This window comes from Cupressus sempervirens, chromosome 3, assembly GCF_028749045.1.
Source record: "Cupressus sempervirens isolate cs-2001-9-10 chromosome 3, ASM2874904v1, whole genome shotgun sequence".
Lineage (NCBI taxonomy): Eukaryota > Viridiplantae > Streptophyta > Pinopsida > Cupressales > Cupressaceae > Cupressus > Cupressus sempervirens.
The window spans coordinates 974318108-974338830 of NC_143120.1; positions in this window are offsets into that span (position 1 = coordinate 974318108).

The following is a 20723-nucleotide window of genomic DNA, read 5'->3' on the forward strand; positions in this document are numbered from 1 at the left end:
CCCAAATGCTTCCCTTGCAAAATTTGAGGCTTTGATCCCAAAGCCTTTTCATTCACTATGAAACACTCTCTTGCTAACTCTGCAAAGCTTATTATCAAAATAGGGCAGTTGCCAAATTTGAGATGCATAAATGGCCTGTAGCTTTTAGCAAGAAAAGATAAGATCTAATGAATTGGCCTTTTACTGTCAAGAATAATATGAAAGTTCCCAATTATGGGAAGATCACTTGGGCTTGGAGGAAGACAGTTCTTGTTATTATAACTTGCAAGGCTTTTCAATAGAAAAAGAGCAACATAAATTATAGCAACTCCTACCACAATAAGAGGTCATGCCATTGTTAGCTTCATCTCAAACCTCTAATTTTCTTTGTGAATGTTATTAAAAGTACATTGGGTTACAATACTTATATAATCACAACTATAAAAATTGTGTCTTGGGAATTTTTAGACATCTAAGCATCTTTAGAATTGGAAGATAATTGAACAAATTTCATATTTAAAATTTAATTTATCTATCATCCTCCATATCTTTGGAAATTGAGATTCTCAAATCTTATGACTTAGTTTACACAATATACAATAACATGATATTAATGCTTATAACAAGTGAAAAGTTTTAGATCAAGCCGCAGTTAGAGATAATAATGAAACATTTCTTCTTGCAATGACCTAGTCCCAATCAAGTCCATGTAATGATCTTTATAAAATTATCATATAGATTGAAAAATAAGTCTAGCTCTCATCTTCCATTGGTTTTATGGAATATGAGAACTTTTTCTCATAACCAGGTAAATATAGCTATCTCAAATTAAGATACTACCAATGATTGCTAACTTAAGGTAGCTCTTTCTTCAAGAGCACTACTAAGTTACTGAGAGGAGAGGAGTGAATCAGTAGTTAAGAAACCTTAATCCTTATTTACCAATTAATCCTTCATGTGTATTATGATTTAATTACATGGATGACAAACTAAAAAAATTAAACATTCATAACACTTTGACACACAATTTGGTGACCCAAAAACCTTCCAAATAGAAAGTAAAACTGGGGTGGGGATGATACCCACAAGCTTTAGTATTACAATATAAAGTTGGCCTGTTAAGGCTTCCAATGATCACTTCTGATGATCTACCCTATTAGGAGCAATAAGGATTTCTAGGTCCACCTTCCAAAAGGATTTACAAACATATGATAAAGTATGCACTTAGTAAAGAGATTTACAAAAGATTGTTAAGTCTACCTTGTGTATTTAACTGATCCACCTGTTAGGATGAAATAGTGGCTGATCTCTGATATACAACTTGGTTTGCATAATGAGATTCTTTTGAGTGTAATGATCACCTTGCTATGATAGATAAATCTTTGTTGCTCCTTATACTGCTTTTAGCCTTGTATTTCACACTTTTTCTCTTGTCTACTTGTTAAATTACTTCCATACTATTATTGGATGTGATACAATACATTACATATATACCAATCCAATTTACAAATAAAAAAAGTTGGCCCAAATTGTAGGAACTCGAGTTCTGAAGACTAGCTTGGTGAGGTTCTAATACTTGGCATCCATAGTCAATGCTTGACATCATCATGCATTCAGTAGACATAGAATCTTGGTCCATAATGATCACTTTCCAAGTAGTCTAAACTTGGTTTGCACTGGTGACTCAGTGAGTACTATAAACTTGGCATATAAATTTAATCACTTGATTCATACTACATGGCTTGGTCAATGCTATCACGATAAGCTCAATATAAACTTAATTACTTGGTTAACACTAAGTGACTCAGTCAACACTAGATTCACATCACTATAACTACAAACTCAGTAAGCACTGCATAACTTGGTTTTCACTGAGGAACTTGGTAAACCTTATGAAGCTTGGTTTACACTATTGATCACCATTACGATGGAAATTTCTCAATGCAAACTAAATATTATCCTTTGGATTTAGTAGCAACTGTAGAACTCAGTAGAGACTAAAATGCTTGGTTAACTTTGTTAACTATACAATATTCTTGGTAGATACTTACAATCTGAATAAGTGTGTGTCACTAATAACAAACATGAATATAATGTCAACAATCTCCCCATTTGGCATTAGTGACAAAAGCACTTATCAAGCAAAACTAAATTTCAAGAACATTGTTTATTCATCACCTTGTATCTCTAACTCAGTAGAGTACTCTATTTTTGAGATTTTTTAAAATTTCTTTTGTGGAAGATGCATCTCTGAGTATCTGTATATATAATGCTCTCCCACACATATATATAATATACTCCACATTTGATATATAAATTTTCTCCCCCTTTATGTATATTTCCTTTATAGTATACATCTTCTATACAATATACATCTTCTCCCCCTTTTTGACATTAATGCCAAAGATGTCTACTATATACTATACAATAATGCCAAATTATGACAAGAAATTTGAATGTACCTTTAAAATCAATGCCATTGTCTTCTTTCAATTTTCTTGCAACACCTTGTGTGTGTGCAATGCAACCTAAACTTCTACTGAAAGTTCTATCATGCGATCTGCAATAGAGAAGTTGTTATCATGGATGAGAATTTTTGCATGTGCAACCTGTTTCTACAATGCATTTATGTTTAGAAGAATCATGCCCTGAATGTCTACCAATGTAGCTCTTATTTTAGCTTCTTCTCTTAGCAATTTTTCCTACATATTAGTTAAGAATTTGATCTTTGAATAGTGGGTAGAGTTGTAACTCGGGTTAAGTTACAATTGGTGTGCACTTTTCTATAGATCTTCATCAATCTTTGATAGTTTATTTCTTATTCCCTTGGTGAAATTTGATGTGTCACAAAGTTTACTGAATAATGAAATTACATTGTTGCAAGAGGTCTCCAATGAGCCTAGAATAGTAGATAGATCTACTTGATGGATAGTAATATTTTAGCAATAAGTTCCAAAACTTTATTCTCAAAATTTTTCTTAGCTCTCTACAACCATTTGTCCTATCCATTCAAATTTTCATTGAATTTATGGACCACCTCTGCTAACTGAATCAAAATTGGTTGAGAAATGTCAACCTCTGTGTTTAATGCTTCTATTAAAATATTCTTTGCATCTTCAATTATTTGAAATTCTTTATTTCTTTCTTCTCTAAGCCTCTGCTGCTTAGATTTCTTTTGAAGAAGTTCTCCAAATGTTTGCATTTGATTAGGGTTAAGATTGGAGATGTCCCAATTTGGGATAAAAATATCCTCATCAAGATCAATTTCGTCTTCTTTCTCTTTGCCTTTACTCAATTTTTTTTTACTTGGTTGAGGCTTGGTCTCAACTATCCTTGTACTTATTTTTTGCATGCTAGGATTGGAGACAATGGTAGAGATTGTAGGACTAGCTGAAAAAATAGATACTGCACTTATTGTTGAAATACCAATTAAATTATTTGGTGTAACCAAAAGTGATGTAGAGAAAAGTGTAGGTTGCTTGGTAGATGAAGTGCTTGACACTTTTATCTATGAAGTACTAAGCTAAATAGGTGCAAAAATTGATTGAGTGTTTGTACTTACAATATTTGACACAATCAATCCTACAGTAGCTCTCTCTAGGCTTGATGTTTTCAATGTTTCATTTAGAGAATAAGGAAGTGAGGCTATGACCATTGCACCAATATTTCTTGGGGTCAGTCTCCTTTATATTCTAAACATTAGGTAAGTCTTCCTTAGTCTCCTCTAGGGTCAATCTCCTCTATGTTCCCATCTTGGCTTGATCTTCTCCATTAGAGCACTCAAAATCTATTGAACAAGCTGGTCTAGGGAATATTTCCACTTACCCATTTTAGACATTATCATGTCTTCTATTTTCTTTTCTTTTTCTATAGTCCTAGTCTCATACTTTAGTGATTTAAATTTTTTTATGCTGGTTCCTAAGTCCATTTCCTTCGATCTTTCCTGAAAGGTGGGTGGAGTTCTTCTGAATATAACATCTCCTCCTTCTTTACCAAGTTTCTTCCTAGATTTTTTCCTTGTAAAGACATTAGTAGACAATTTGGTAGGTTTGGTTATTATAACCTTACCTTTATTCTTTACTGGCTCTACTTCCTCTAATTTTTCTTCATCTTCTACTTCATTATCCTTAATGTCTTCTCTTTTTCCTTTAGTTAACAAAAGAGTGGAGCTGGTTTTCAATTTTGCAATTCTCTTCTTCCCTTTATTAACTGCTTGATGGAGTTTTATTTCAAGTTCTATTCTAGCCTTTGCTTCATCATAGGTGCTAAAGTATGTAGCTTTAGGGTCAAAAAGCTCATTAATTAGTGCTTCAATAATGTCCTTGGTTTCATCAATGTTAACCTTATAACCTAAAGGCTTAACCCATACAATTCTTGGTCTAACTACTTGAAGATATACTTTGTCACTATCAACCATGAAACACACATAATCTTTGTAATCATCAACAAGTTTCTTGGGTATCTTGAATCTATTATTCATTTTATCTTTGAATGCATCAAAGTAATTGTCTATAATACTCACATAGTTTTCTCCCATTTCAGCTATATATTCATTAATCTGATAAAGAACAGGTACATCTTTCCTCCATATGACTATACCTTTAGATGGGAAAAACTTTTGCACATAGAAAAATAGACAAGTTAAGAGTGAACTGAACTTAAAAGGAATGTTCTTTGAAGTTCTTATACTCTCCATGTTCTTGTTGAACTAGTTCAACATCAACTCAGCAAGGTCTAGTGACATGTTATTCTTGACCACTTTGTATGTGAGATCCACTACTTCACATGATGCACTATGAAGTCTACTCGAGCTATATATTTTATGTAAAATTACATGAATTTTGAACTTCAGTTCCATATCTATAATACAACTAATCTTCATTTCCTTTCCATCCGACTCGGCAAGGGTTTTCTTCTCAAGTTTGAACTGACTTAGGGTTTTGGTCATTTTAACTTTTGCCAACATAGGAAGACCAGTGATCCTATGGATCATCTTCTTGGTTATCAAAAAGTAGGTTGTTCTAACCATAATTGACGATTATGCACATGATTAAGAATAAATCTTATCCATTTGATCTAGAAATCTCATGGCATATGCAGAATGCAAGTCAAACCCTTCACTTCAAGATGTTGATGCTTAGGTTTTAACATGTCATTCACACACAAATTCTAAAGGGTTTCATCCATTTCCAATGTTCCAATATCTTGAATCACACAATGAAAATGTGAATGAATGTCATTGATCAATAGTACCTTTGGTGGTATTTGAGATTGAGCTCCACTTGGATCTAAGGCTTCTATGATGGTAAAACACAACTTAAAGGCTGGTGCCTTCCATTCCATGCCTTCAACTAACATATTTGATCCTTTCTTTGATTTTCTACTAGTGGATGCCATTTTCCTTAGTCGGGTTTTGAGAAAACACAAAAATCTCCAACATTAATTCGCTCTGATTGCTTAGATGCTCAAAAATCACCTTGTACAATTAGCTTTGATAAATTTGCAATGACAAATGACTTCAATTTCACTTTATTATCAAAATTTTCCTTTTGATCACCATAAATTCCTGATACAATTGTTTGCTCAAGTGATAGACTGTCATCCACTTCACTTGTATTGAATGTTCAGCAAAGTCATCCGTGACTCAGTTTCCATATAAAACTTAGTTACTGCCAACCTTTCTTGGTAGGGTCTTGCAATCTGACTTCGCTTGGTAAGGAATATAGCCTGATCTCACTTGGTAATAATTTGCATCTTTGACTACTTAGTGATCCCTTTACATCTTGAATGTGGATATGGATCTTTCATTCTACTAACTGGAATTGGTGTGAGATTTGTTCTTTAGAATCCTAGTTCCAATTCTCCTTGAGAGATCAAGTGAACATACTTGAGTCACCCAATTCTTGAGTGATATGTTCATTACTACTTAGACTTGTATTTTTAGAAGATTTTGGAATCCATTTTTGTCTCATATTCTTTCTGATGCTATTAGATTTTGCTTTCCTTTCATCTTCAATTCTTCTAGTATTCATATAGTTCTTGGCAAGATGACCAAGTTTTGTACAGATAAAACATCTTTTGGTGGTGTCTCTTGTCCTGATGGGATGTTTTACACAATTCATTCCAATGTGTCCAAATTGTCCATAGTAATGACATCTACACCAAATGTCATAGTCCCAATCAAATATAGCCTTTAAAATCTAATTTGTTGGATTCAATATCTTACTTTTGCATTCTGAGGAGTTGTGCCCATGTTTCTTGCACTTGTGACATTTGCCTTCAAATTGAGGTTTATCTTTGCATTTATTTGCTCTATGACTATGCTGATTGCAATTGTAGCATTTTCAATTGAACTTAGGTTTCCCATTGCTCCAAATTTTTTTTGATGTATGTCCAATTTTACCACAATGACTACATGTAGGTCTTTGATTCTTTTGAGCTCCTTACTTGGATGATTCACCTTCTTATGTATATCCAATTCTTGCTTTATCTTTTTGTCTGAAATGACTTTTCTCATTCAATTGATTCATGTCTTCTTGAGATTTCATCATCCTCTCAATGGTTTGCTTTTTAGTGTTTAGATCATTTAACAACCTTTCATTTTCTAATTTTAGATTCATGATTTCTTCATTTTCATTGGTGAGTTGATTAATAAAGTCTTCTTACTGAAGGGATAGATGCTAAATTTCATTGTTCTTTCCTTCTATTTCTTCTTTTATCTTGTTTTTCTCTTCCATGAATTCACATAGTCTTACTAACTAAATTTCTTGCTCTCTTCTTAGTTTTCTTGCTTCCTCTTGAAGTGAACCATTCTTTTCTAATAGTTCTTTAATTGTTTCATTGGATTTATCTAGATTGCTTGCTAAATGGATGTCTTCAATTCTTTCTTCAATGTAGAGATGGTAATTCATTTGGGTTAAAAGATCTTTTCTTCTTTTCAAGGATTGAGAGAGTTTCTCCTTTTCTTTCTTGAGTTGTGTAATAGCCAATTCCAAAGCTAGCTTCTCATTGTCAATAGCCTTGTCAAGTCTAAATACCTCCATAGCCTTTGATCTTTGCTCAACCTTTTAAATTTTTTCTCTAAGAAACACAAAGCTCTAATACCAATTGTTGGAAATATATATAATAGGCTAAGTTTTTGAGAAGGGAGGGGTGAATTAGTAACTAAGAAAACTTAATTCTTATTTTCCAATTAATCCTTCATGTGTATTTTAATTTAATTGCATGCATGAGAAATTGAAAACATTAAAAATTCATAACACTTTGACACACAATTTGGTGACCTAGAAACGTTCCAAATAGAAATTAAAATTAGGGTGGGGATGATACCCACAAGCTTTAGTATTGTAGTATAAAGCCGGCCTGTTAAGGCTTACAATGATCAATTCTGATGATCTACCCTGTTAGGAGTAATAAGGATTGCTAGGTCCACCTTGCAAAAGGATTTAAAAATATACAATAAAGTATGCACTTGGTAAAGAGATTTATAAAAGACTATTAAGTCTACCTTTTGAAAGGATTTAACTAATTCACCTATTAGGATGAAATAGTGGTTGATCTCTAATCTGCAACTTGGTATGCTAAATGAGATTCCTTTGAGTGTAATGATCACCTTGCTATGATAGATAAATCTTCGCTGCTCCTTATACTACTTGTAGCCTTGTATTTCACACTTCTTCTCTTCTTTACTTGTTACATTACTTCCATACTATTATTGGATATGATACAATACATTACATATATACCAATCCAATTTACAAATCAACAAAGTCGGCTATAATACAAGTTTACACAAAATACACAAAGTTGGCCCAAACTACAAGAACTCAGGTTCTAAAGACTAGCTTGCTGAGGTTCTAATAATCGACATCCATAGTCAATGCTTGGCATTGTCATGTATTCAATAGATGTAGAATCTCAATCCATACTGATCACTTTCCAAGTGGTCTGAACTTGGTTTGCATTGGTGACTCAGTGACTACTATGAAACTTGGTATATAAACTAAATTGCTTGATTCATACTGCATGGCTCAATCAATGCTATCATGATGAGCTCGGTATAAATTGAATCACTTGGTTAACACTGAGTGGCTTGGTCAACACTCAATTCACATCACTGCAACTGTGAACTCGGTAAGCATTGCATAACTCAATTTTCACTAAGGAACTTGGTAAACCTTATGAAGCTTAATTTACATTGTTGATCACCATTATGGTAGAAATTGTTCAACGCAAACTAAATACTATCCTTTAGATTTGGTAGCAATTGTAGAACTTGGTAGAGATTGAAATGCTTGGTTAACTTTGTTAACTACAATATGCTCGGTAGATACTTACAATCTAAATAAGTGTGTGACACTAATAAAAAACATGACTATAATATCAACAACTACAATCATACATCAAAAAAAAAGTTATTTAAAAAATAAAAAGTATTTTTCAAACTTTTTTTTAACAAAGAACCAAAAATACAACCCATTGTACCACATACCTTTTCTCAACAACTTCCAATTGCTCCTCCCTTTAGCTCCCACCTATTAACTCCCCAACCTATGAAGTAGTGCACATAAGCTTAAATTCTATCCAAAAGATGTTGACTTTAATCATAAGCTTAGACATACGTAGACTCATTGGGTTTAGCTCAATCCCAAAGAATTGCCTCATGATTAATGTGCATTTTATTTCTTACATCTAGGCTTACTGTCATTTCGAGTCAACTTATCCAACCATAGTATTTTTATGCAAAGTTCTTAATGAACTTTTGGAAGCATCCAATGTGTCCAAGAAAGAGTTAAGTCTAGTGACATCCATAGGGGGCTCCATATCAAGGATAAATCTTACTTTTTTTTAGAATCATCTTCAATCCAATAATTTTTTGAGTAGAGCCCTACTATTTTAATGGCCCCTTTTTTGAGTAGCTTAGTATTCTAGATAATACATCTAGCTTAATCAATGTTGATACCATATCAAATTGGGTAGAGCTTGGGGGCCCTACTCTTCTAATGGGCTCCACTGCCCATTTAATCTTCATTGTGGTGGTCCTATCTAAGCAGTATCTAAAAACTATTTAATTTGATACATTGCTAATATAGCTGCTATTTTTGAAAACTTTCCTACTATTCTATGAGGCCATACTATTCTATTCTAAAGGGCTTTCTTAGCTTAGTTGTAAGATTGCAATGGAGGCAACAACTATCTATAGTTGAATTTAGTTAACTTTTTGAACCAAAATGCCACCTATGATTCCCACCCACCCACAACCCATCTATCTTGCTCCCCCACCCCCAAAGTAGGGAAGATAGCAGGCCAGCTAGGGCCCCTTTGGGTGGGTGGGTTTAATGTTGGCAGGGACCCGTGCATGCATGCAGAATTAGCCTGCATCTTCATTGGCTGTCCCATAGAATAGTAGGCCCCATAGAATAGTATGGGCCCTTGACTTAAAATTCTATGGGCGCTACTAACAGAAAATGATTTTTTCACTTGGGAAATTATTATGCCATCTCCAATTTTAGATTGTTAAGCCAAATTCACAATATTACGAGAGTTATTTGATTTTCAATTGTTATATGTTTATTTTCTTTTCATATATTCTATATTTTTTCTACACATACTTGCACAATATCAATATAGTGTTGTATCTTTTGCATCTTTGAAACACTATCAAGATCATCATAATTGAGAGTTTCAATGTTTGTCGTCTCACCATCAACATCTTCTACCTCCTCCCTTGCATCATCATTCTTGTGGCCTTGCCAATGCACAACTTAACTAAGAACATTTGAAACTTCATATCAAGCACTACTATTATTTCAAGCTTACATGGAAAAAATAAAAAATCAATCATTACCTCATGTTGATGTCTAGAAAAATAAGCAAGCATTTAGTATTTACTTGTTTATCTAAAACAAAACTTATAAAAGTTGAACTAGACTTACACTAAGCGAAATATCATTGTCAAACAAGTCATATTGTAAAGAAACATCATGAAGTCCTCTTCTTGTCACCTGCATCTCCTACCCAGTCAAAATCCACAATTCCCTACAATATCAATTCATCATTCCCTAAATAACTCATACCAAAATGTATTGTGCCCTTCAATTGCAATAACTCACTATATACCTTGACCATCAATAACCCATTTTCTCTACCTAAATACCTCATCACAAAATTTATATCTGGTCGAGTATATCTTCTTCAAATTTTTAGTAGAAAGATTGATTTTTGGGTGAATATGGAAGACTTATAGGCTTATACCTGGCCATACAAATCCATCACCTGCTAGAAGGCCTTTCTAGTAGGATGTAGAGTTTAAGAAGCAAGTAGTTCATACTTCAACTATTTGAATGAAGTTGCAACATATTAATATATGAAATTGAATAAAGTATTGTATGTATGGCATGGTTTAATTCAATGTTGATCATTTTGATAGGAATTTATGGAGTTTGATAATTGCATCAGATACATCATTGTAAACCAAAAGTTGACCTTTATCCCATCATTTCATTGCGTAAGAAATTTTATTGCATTCTAACATTATTGTAGTCACAAGGAATTTAAATGTCAAAATTTATCTCTCTCATATTTAGCTTGCATGACAATTGTTTGTATTAATGTCTACCTACATATTTACATAGTGTGGGTCATCTATATGCATTCAAAAGTAAAAAAGGATTGCATATGCATTAGGTTCTTTACAAAGACATATTAGTAACAATTTGAGATCATTTAAAACAAATTTGAAATCCTTTCAAGAAATCATTACCAGACTGAAACATTGAAACAACATGTGCAAAGATTATTTACAGTGTATTTAATGAAGTTCCTTGAGTCTCTAATTTTGAGGCTGAATTTGGCAAGGGATCTTTTAGTGGTATAAGTGCATGATCTTGCTATCCTATAGGCTAAAGAGAAGTTATTATCATTTTAGTTCAATTTTAGTTTTGGTTATGGGAAATAGAATTGCACATTATGAAATGGTATTCTGTAAATAAATAGGGATGGAAAGAAAGAACTTAGAAGAGTCATTGTGTCTTAACAACAAATAAAGTGATAATGACTAGCTATGACAAGTATTTCTCTCTTCCTCAAGAGATATAGGATATACTTCCTTTTGACACAATTCTTGGTATACTAAACAAGGATGAATCACTTGTTTCTAGCTTGTATCCTAGAAGTGATCATAATGAATGAAAAATTTGTCATCAGGTGGGTGTTCTAATGAAGAAACAACTTTGGATCCAATGATTCATACCATGCCATTGAGTTATCATGTTGATCACAAAGTGGTAATGGTTACAACCATGGGTCAGCCTATTGTACAAGATGAAAACAAGATACCAAGGTATGACATCTACTCATATTATTGCAATAGTAGATCTAATCATGTGGTTGCATCCATTTCACATTAAGGTAATGATATTGTGGGTTCTTCTTGTTATGGTATTCAAGTTGAATACACTATAGTTAGGTATGTATTGTGGATTCAAACCACAAGAGTTCTAATTTTTCTCACCCCACTACAAAAAGATGTTAGAAGGATAGGTTGTGATGGATGGTCACTAAGAGCTAAGAAGTCCAATTTTCTTGTTGCCCAAGCAAGACAACACTTTCAAGAGGTGAAGAAAAAATGCTATCAACCCAATCATCTATAATAATGGTGGTAGTATGTGCCAAGATTTGACTACAATCATTTGCAATAATGGTGGTAGTATGTGCCAAGATTTGAATTCAATAGATAAGAATATTTTAAAGAATTTTGAGAAGATTTACAAGCAGTTTACAAGGATATAATGTCTATGGTTATGTCATGATTACTATCATAGCTAAATTGAAGATGATAATGTAAACACATATGACTCTATAGTAATCCTATCAAGGTTGATAGTGTATGAGAATTCAATTAGAATTATACAAATGTTGTAGCAGGATTGACATATAGAAGTTTATATTTGGAAATAGTGACTTCTATTTTCTCATAAAACCTGCTCAGAACATGAAAAATTAAACATAAATCATACCATATTAATGAAATTGTATGTAGCAATTATGCTTTGGAAATAAAATGACAGTGCCAAAGAAGTTTCAAAATTTAAAGCAAGTTTTGAGTATGCTAAAGAATGGCATCCATACATATAAGTTGCATCAAAGTTATCTAAAGATGAATCTATTGATGAGTAAAAGAGACTTGCAAGATAGGAGAAAAGTGGATGTATTGGAGACAAACTCATTTTGATAGTAGGTCTATCCATGTTATTTACAATAGACATAAGGGCATGTTCTTGAGGTATAACCTAGATATATCACAAAATTGTCTTCAGATATGTGCCTCATAAAAAAACACCATTAAATCCTTAATAGGATGATCATCATGCTCAATATCAGAGTTAGCAACTGTCATCATGTCATGTTTCCTTATTTCCTAAAACTTAAGACACATGCATCCAATCCATTTCCAACATTCATTTGTGTCACGGGATAAGTATTTGTAGATTATTGGGATTAATAATGAAAAATGGCTGCCCAACAAGTCTTTAAAAGATTTTTTATCTCTAGGCTACCCACATCATGAAAACACCTCAGATCATAACAACACCAACCTTGCTCTCATCTTTCCAAATTCAATATCATTATTCCCCCACCCTTTATTTTTCATTTCATATTCACTATTAAAAAATTGAGAAGTAGAAAGAAATAGAAAGCAAAGCAAACTGAAAGCCTCAACTATTGAAAAGGATAAAAATCACAATGTTCAAAGTCAGACATTTGCAATTTTGTATTGATCTATGAACCAAAAATTTGGTCTTTCATTCAAGAATAAAACATAATATATGCATAAATCTCCATCCCAAGTTACCCACTTGATCACACACTACTACATTTGGACCTAAATTGTGATGGCAGGCCATTGTCACCCAAACAACAATACCAAGAATTGGCTCCCACTGAATGGGTGTCAAACTTTTGGCATCGTAAATTGTGATGACAAGGTCATGCATCACAATTGGGATGCAAAATTTTGTCACAATTTGGTAAAAACAAAGGTCAAGAGTTCATTTTCATGTTGTCATAATTGCAACAGGTCACTGTTGCAATTACGAGATCTTACAATTTTACTATGTCATCACAATAGTGTCACCTAATTTGAAAATTTGAAGGCCATCTATCGAATTTGGAGTCACAATTGTGATGGTTTGTGATAGCAGTGCCATGGGTGTGATGGATATCCATCAAATCAAGCTGTCACAATTACGAGGGCTTGCTGAAATATTTTGAAAAAAAAATTGGCTATTGAAAGAGGAAGTGAAGGAGGACCCTTCAAAAAATGATGTTTTGGAGGAGGATTTCACAATCTTTTTGATTAACTAACTAGGTATAAACAATAAGAAATTAACCCTTAATCTTTTTTACTGCTAAACTTACAACAAACTTCCACCATCAACATGACTAGACCAAAAACCTACAATGCAAATGCCCACATTCAAGGTGAGGCCCACAAGTTTCAAACTCTTTTTCACTATGGATCTAGCAAATTTTAAGTATATCTTCGAGACTAAAATTGATAACTATTTGAAGGTGAGTGTTATGAATTTTCTAAAATATGTGACTTATAGTAAAATTGGACTTATGATTTAAACTTTTCTTTTTAAAATTTATTATAATTTTGCTGACATAGTGTTGCTCATGAGAATTAGTGTCAATATTTGGGTGATGGATTTTTAAAACATACAACCAAGTGTAGAGACTTCAACACAAATCTATGATTTTCACTTGGCTCATTTCATCAACATTTAAAAAATTCTTACATAGATGTGTTTCATTTTATCTTCAACATGCATGAAGGCTAAAAAATAGAACATTGGTCCTTTCCTTTAGATCACCTATTGTTGGTGTATTCTCCAAATACCAACTCTTACTCCATACAGGAACCAAACTCATCATTCCCAAAGACCATTTCCATCATGATTCATCAAGAGAATCAATTTATTTTTGTCAAAAAACAAAAAATGAATTGGTTTGGTTTAGAATTTTAGGTCCACAATTGTGATTGCGCACAAAATGTTTGAACATGCAAGCTAAGAATATCACCCGAGCTGTGAGAATGGTTGTGCACATCAGGGACTTTGATGATCATTTTTTCCATTAGAAGACTACATGTTGGTGAAAAAAAAATCAAAGATGTCATAGACAAATGATTAAAGCAAAATTTTGGGTCAGAGTGACTTTACATGAAAGGAAACTCTTCTTTTCTATGTTCTTGTATTCATGCTTGCATGAAAGAAAACACTTTATAGCCAAAAAAAAAAATCTAATTCTAAAATTAAAAAAACAACATATCTTGACCTTATTGTAATTACATGTAAATAAATCCAAACTAGAAGAAAAATAAGTACATCAAAGTAATGATTGAATAAACTAACTTTTCCTATTGCTTTCCAACCAAAAAATGAATGATTTTATATCAAAATTTGTTCACTACTTGTTGATCTTGATTTTAGTGCTTGGATGAAGGAATTGTTCTTAGTTCAAAAGAAAACTTATTGATTTACTAATTTCCATTTTGTTGTTGTTTTCTCATTGGTTTGGCATGCTCTATAACTAATTTTCTTTTAATGATGATTTTGCATAGATAAATTTTGTCTATCGACAATAATTAAATATACATCTATCTAATCCAATCATTAAAAAAAAACTCATTTAAAATTTAAAACAAGAAAATTTGTATGCTATACCATATCTAACAATTAATCTACTCTAGGATAACAGGATACTTTATAAAAAGAAAAAAACTTAAATTCCATACAAGACAAAATGTGATCCAAGATGTAAAATAAATTGTTAGTACAAGTTGATCCTTAGGGACATAGCTATTGTTCCTATCCTCTTCACTCAAGCAAAGACTCTCCTCTGTAGTTGAAAAGAAGACAAGAAAAGTAGGACCAACTTGACACTAAAGTGGATGAAAGCAATGTTGCAACTATTAGCAATGTTGAGAAAGAAGCTTTCGAGCTGTTTGAAATTACCACGATTGACAAATAAGCTATACTTAAGGGAGTTGAGGTCATATCTGTTTGCAAAAATATTGTAAAAGCTTTATTAATTTTATTATAACTTAAAATCATAGAAGCTATAATATATTTCTTCTCAAGAGTTTGTATGAGCTCAAATCTGCTAAACATACCAAATTTCTAGAAGAACAAAAACCCAAGAAAAGGCTTATAAAATACATAAATAGCATGAAATCCCAATTCAAAGGAGCTTAAGTGAGATAGAATAAAAATAAAATAATTCTTGAACTAGAGTGTGATAGGCATAAAAGGTGATGCGTTAAGCATATGCTAAGGTTTACAGTCACCAAAATAAACCTTGCATTTTCCCCCTTTGACAATAATTCATTTATGAAGGCTATTATTTTCTTTTCTTGCAATACATGATAGTAATTGGGACAAACTAAGAAAAAGGGACACACATGTGAAAAAATGGGTTTTGAATCTAAACAAGGGCCAGCCATCTAGAAAATAAATCAACAAGCAAAAGACAATAATAAGACCACCATAGAGGACTAACAAGATGCTTCCACCAAATCAAAATCAATTGAGACTTCAATTTATTTCCATACCATGTAAGGTCATGTATTGTGCCATCAAGTTATTTTTATTAAAAATAATTACAATCTACATGAGTTACTAAGAACCATTTTTGGGGATCAACTTACCAGTAACATTTTATAGTTCAACAAAAGTTACTATCCTCAATCTACTGGGAAAATTATTTCAGCTCACTAGTACCATATTTTCCTTTAGCAACACCATAGCTGATGTCATTACCCAAAATTCAACCCTCAATGTTGTCTCCTTAGGTATTTTTTTATTGTAATTTTATATGAGATTTGTGCATATTGCTAGTGGAAGCATTTTTTGTTGATTTAATTGTCAATTGTCATGTGAAAACTCAATTCAAGTCTAATGTTATGAATTAAGCTTTCATTATATTTAATGATGAATTATTTAACAATGTTATGATGTGAATAATTGAAACTTTTATATACTTCTATCAATTTCCTTATTTTAATTGTGTTCCCTTGCCATCCTCCCCATCCTAAAAACTTGGTGGATAAAAGGAAATATTAGGTTTGTGTGAGATCAAAGATGCAATTTTTTTTTACAATGGCAACAACACAGGGAGTTATTTCTTGTTTTTGTAAACATATTACTCCACAAAATACAAATCCTTTGTCTAACAAGTGATTTCACCCTATGCCAAAAGGATACATTCAAGATGAGAACAAATAGATGATTGGTAGAAAAAAAGAAAGAATGATGTGAAAACACTGAAAGAAAATTGGAAAATATAATGGTGAACAATCAAAAGAAAACTTAAAATAAGTCCCTGTGAGAATGAGAAGATGAAGAATACAATGATCTATTTATATCACAAGTTAATGGAAGTTGGATTAGATTATAAGTATATTAGTAACACTTCTCTAATAATACTTCTCCTTATGTCATACAACATAATATAAAGGTTTTGACTAACAATGAAAACATTAAAAAATTATACCATCAAGGGTATAGGATGTTGTCCATAGTAACAAAGATGTTTAGTGAATATTTTTAATAGTAACTTACAATGGAGAAAGTGGTATCCCAAGGACTAAAAATTCTAAATTATCATATGGAAAGGGCACAAGTACAATGTTGGGCATCTCTTCTCCAGGCTTATACATATATGTTGTATGAAAGAGTAGCAACCAAAGCACCACTCTTTGTTTAGTCTTCTCCAATGTGTGCCTAGAAAATTTCTCAAAGCTAAGAGAGATATTGAAATCTATTAATATTCTCTCATTTTAGTGTTTGGTGATTTCAAAATTGATGAATAATTAGAACTCTAATCTTAAATGGGATTTTTAATATACGTATACCAATTTCTCAAATCTAAGAGAGATATTTAAATCTATTAATATTCTCTCATTTTGGTGATTGGTGATTTTAGACTTGATGAATAATCAAAACTTTGATCTTAAATGGGATCTTTAACATGGTATCAAAGCCTAGTTAAGAGAACGATCAGATCTATTTAGAGAGATACCTCTTCTATGATGGCAAGTTCTATGGAGTTTGAAATAATATCTATTGACATTTGTCGATTCAACCTTGACTATCTCAAGATTTTTTTGCTCTTTCTTGAGACAATGACTATACCCCAAAATTAGACAATAGTAGGCAAGATGACTGAGTAACCTAGGTGCAAGATAGATAACCATGAGGCTAGAAAATATATTATTAGACTCTCCTATGAAGCATGTGTGAATTAATTAACATAAGGAAAATTAAAAAATTTAGTTCTTGCTTGACAAAGAAGGTAATCAATGAATCTATTCTACAATGAAGGAAGAGTCAACCTCAACCTTATTCACAAAATGAAAGTTACACCGTTGAGTAATCATCACCAAATATGATGCCATTCTTGCATGGAAGCATGTCAGTTATTAAGTTCCAAATAAATATGAAAATGTTTGTCTTCCAATGCACTAAATAATAATAGGTCGGCCAAGTAAAATGTTTATGATATTCTATAAAGTGTGATAGTCCAGTAGCATTCTAATATTATTCTTGGCTAAACATCAATTCAATGAGGACTTCACCATAATCCCTACAAATATCTAAGAATTTAAAGTTTCAACATTGGCTAGAGCTTCTAAAAATATTCATTAGTTTTACAACATTCTTGTGTTCAAGCTGTTTAAAGAGCATGGACAATAGAAAAATGATTACAATGGCTTGGAAATTAAAATATTCACATATAAATTATAATTTAACCAAATTTTTTTGAAATTCAAAATTCAAATTAGTAGATATCATATATACACCTAGCTAGAGATGTAGCTAGTGAAGTTTGACTTTTGCATATTGTAATTTGCAACAAGGATTATAAATTGTGAAATTATAAATGTTACCTGCTTTCTCCATTAAGTGTTGCATGTCATATAGAACACATAGTGTGAGTCAATTCTGAAGGAACTTTCTCCATTAAGTGTTACATGTCATATAGAACTCATAGTATGATTCAATTCTGAAGGGACTAGTGTTTCCCACTATCAAAAAATGAAACGTAGGTTCAAGTACACAATGTATTGTGGTGACCTCCTTTGCTAATTTGGCCATGTTTTGAAGATAAATCTTTGACCAAAATTTAGGATCCCTTACTTCCTCCTTGTAATATTATTCAACATATCACCACACTCAAAATAAATAATGAGAGTAGTTCATGAATCGATGTATACTTTAGAATGATCTAATATGATTTGTTTCCACTAGTCAAATTCTTCTTCGTGTCTCCCAATTTACAACAAAAGTTATCAAATGCAATCAAACATGATTATAGATAAATGGAAATAGTAGAATACCTTAGAGTGGAATAATTTGAGGCAATCTTGTAGTAAGTAATTCTATCAAATACTTCATACACTACAACTAAATTTCATAAATAAATGAGTTTGACTATGGCATCCTTCTAGATTGCTTAAAACCAAGAGATTCACATAGTTAGTTGTCATGCAATCATAGGTTAATGTTCGACTTTACTTGGTTTCAAGAATAGTTTAATAGTCTCTACTAATCAAGGCCAACCATGTGAAGGTGGAAGCTCATTCCCCCCCCCTCCCCACAACATCTAAATTCCCTGTTAATATCCAAAATTCATTCATTCTATTAATAAAATGTAACATTCATGAATTATCACATGATAATATTCAATAGCACATTAGTTTCATTAGAACATTCACATTAACATTGAAACATAAGATTCAGTAGAAAATTCACATGAACATTCAATAGAACATAAATAAAAAATCTATACATAAACATCAATCATTATCAAATAAGTTACATAAATCATTTATTTTTTCTTTATTTTTTCTTTCTTTGTCCTTCCCTATATTTTTATAGAGACATATCCATGTCATCATTGATATTTCTTCACACCCATAAGCATGCACTCATTGTCCTTTCCAAAGGAAAGTCCTCTACAATAACAAATAAAAGGGTTAAATTTTTAAAAAAATTGAGACTTTAAAGATTTAAAGAATGTTGTAGTGCTCTTTACCTTGTCCAACCACATCATCTTGCCCGCCATCTTGGACCTCAACATGATCATCAGGAACAACCTCTGCATCCTCTGCAGCTACAATACAAGATATATTTTTAAATCCCAACACATATTATAGTTAAATTTGTATTACTACATGAAATTAAATTTAAAATGTTTACTTGTATTAATAATTAAAAAATAAAAAATTGAATAGAAAATATATACCTTGAGTACTAGAATCCACATTCAAATTGCCACCTCCATGGTGCTAGATTGATGTATCCAGATTGACAAGTTACAATCCAATGTAAATAATTAGTGCAATTATTAGCAATATATACATATAAATACAAGAAAAATATTGAGAAATGTTAATCCTTCATTTTAATACATATATCAAATATATAATCATTGTTTCCTTACTTTAAACAAATATAGTGACTTATAGTTTTGGAACTTAATATCAAATATAGTAATTGCTAAAGTATTCAATTTGAAATAAAAATCAATTGACTTATTTACCTCATCGACCAAATCAGTAGAAGAACCTTGCACACTCATTGCTTAGAGTCATTCAACCACAATTGTATAGCCTTTTGTGTAGCCTAATTTCTTGTCCTCTTCAATGATTGTTTTTTTAAACTCCATGGCCTATATTTTTTCTTGGTATCATGAATCTTTTTTGTAATCAATTTCATCAAGACCAAATTGTTTACAATTTATAAATGTTTGCATATAATTTTTCATTTACTTATACTTACAGCTTGTGTAGCAAGTTTTGATATCCACCCGAGTCAAGCTTGTGTTGCCTGTGCTTCTGTTTTCTTGCTTCAATTGTCTTTGAAGTGTTAGGAAACCTATGTGAAGTTTGAAATATGTTAGATCACATAAGTATTAGGAGTAATAATTCTTAATATTATGACATACCTTCTTTCCTTGGTTGGTATTGGTTCTCCATCATCTCTTGCTTTTATCTCAGCGGCATCTTTTATAAGATTATCCCACTCAATAATGGGATATGGGGGGGGCATTGATAACAAGGGTTTTCTTTCATTTGGGTCATGTAGCTGAACCTAATATAATTCAAAGCTTGGCCCACTTTCTCAAGGAGCCTAAGTCTTTGAAAGACGTTGGGTCCAAAAAGTGATGTCATGACATCAAGGAGTTGGTCATTTAACTCTTTTGCTTGCAAATTCCACCTTTTAAGAAAAGAAAAGAAACTATTAGATCCATAAATGAATTGAAGCCACCTTTTAACTTACTTGAAGAAATTGATCAAATTAAGGAAATATGATCTAGCAATAAAATCAAAATATGATACCATGTGCGTACGGTTAGCCCAAATATACACAACATTCATCATTAAGTTTTTCATAAAATATATTATTCCCTACAAAATAATAATGTGATTAGTAGTTATTGCAAGGGATTGCATGGGAGGTTAGTGCATTTGATTATGAGTATAATATTGTATAGTAAAAGAAAGGATCAATCTTTAAAGTACCTGTAAGTTGGGGTAATTTCAGGGGAAGACCATCTTCATTGATAACAAGAAATTGATCATAATTCTTTAATGTTCTCATACATATAACATGAGAATATCCAGGAAGGTCCTCATTGCCTCCTACATAAAATGAATTCAATATTTAAAAAATGCC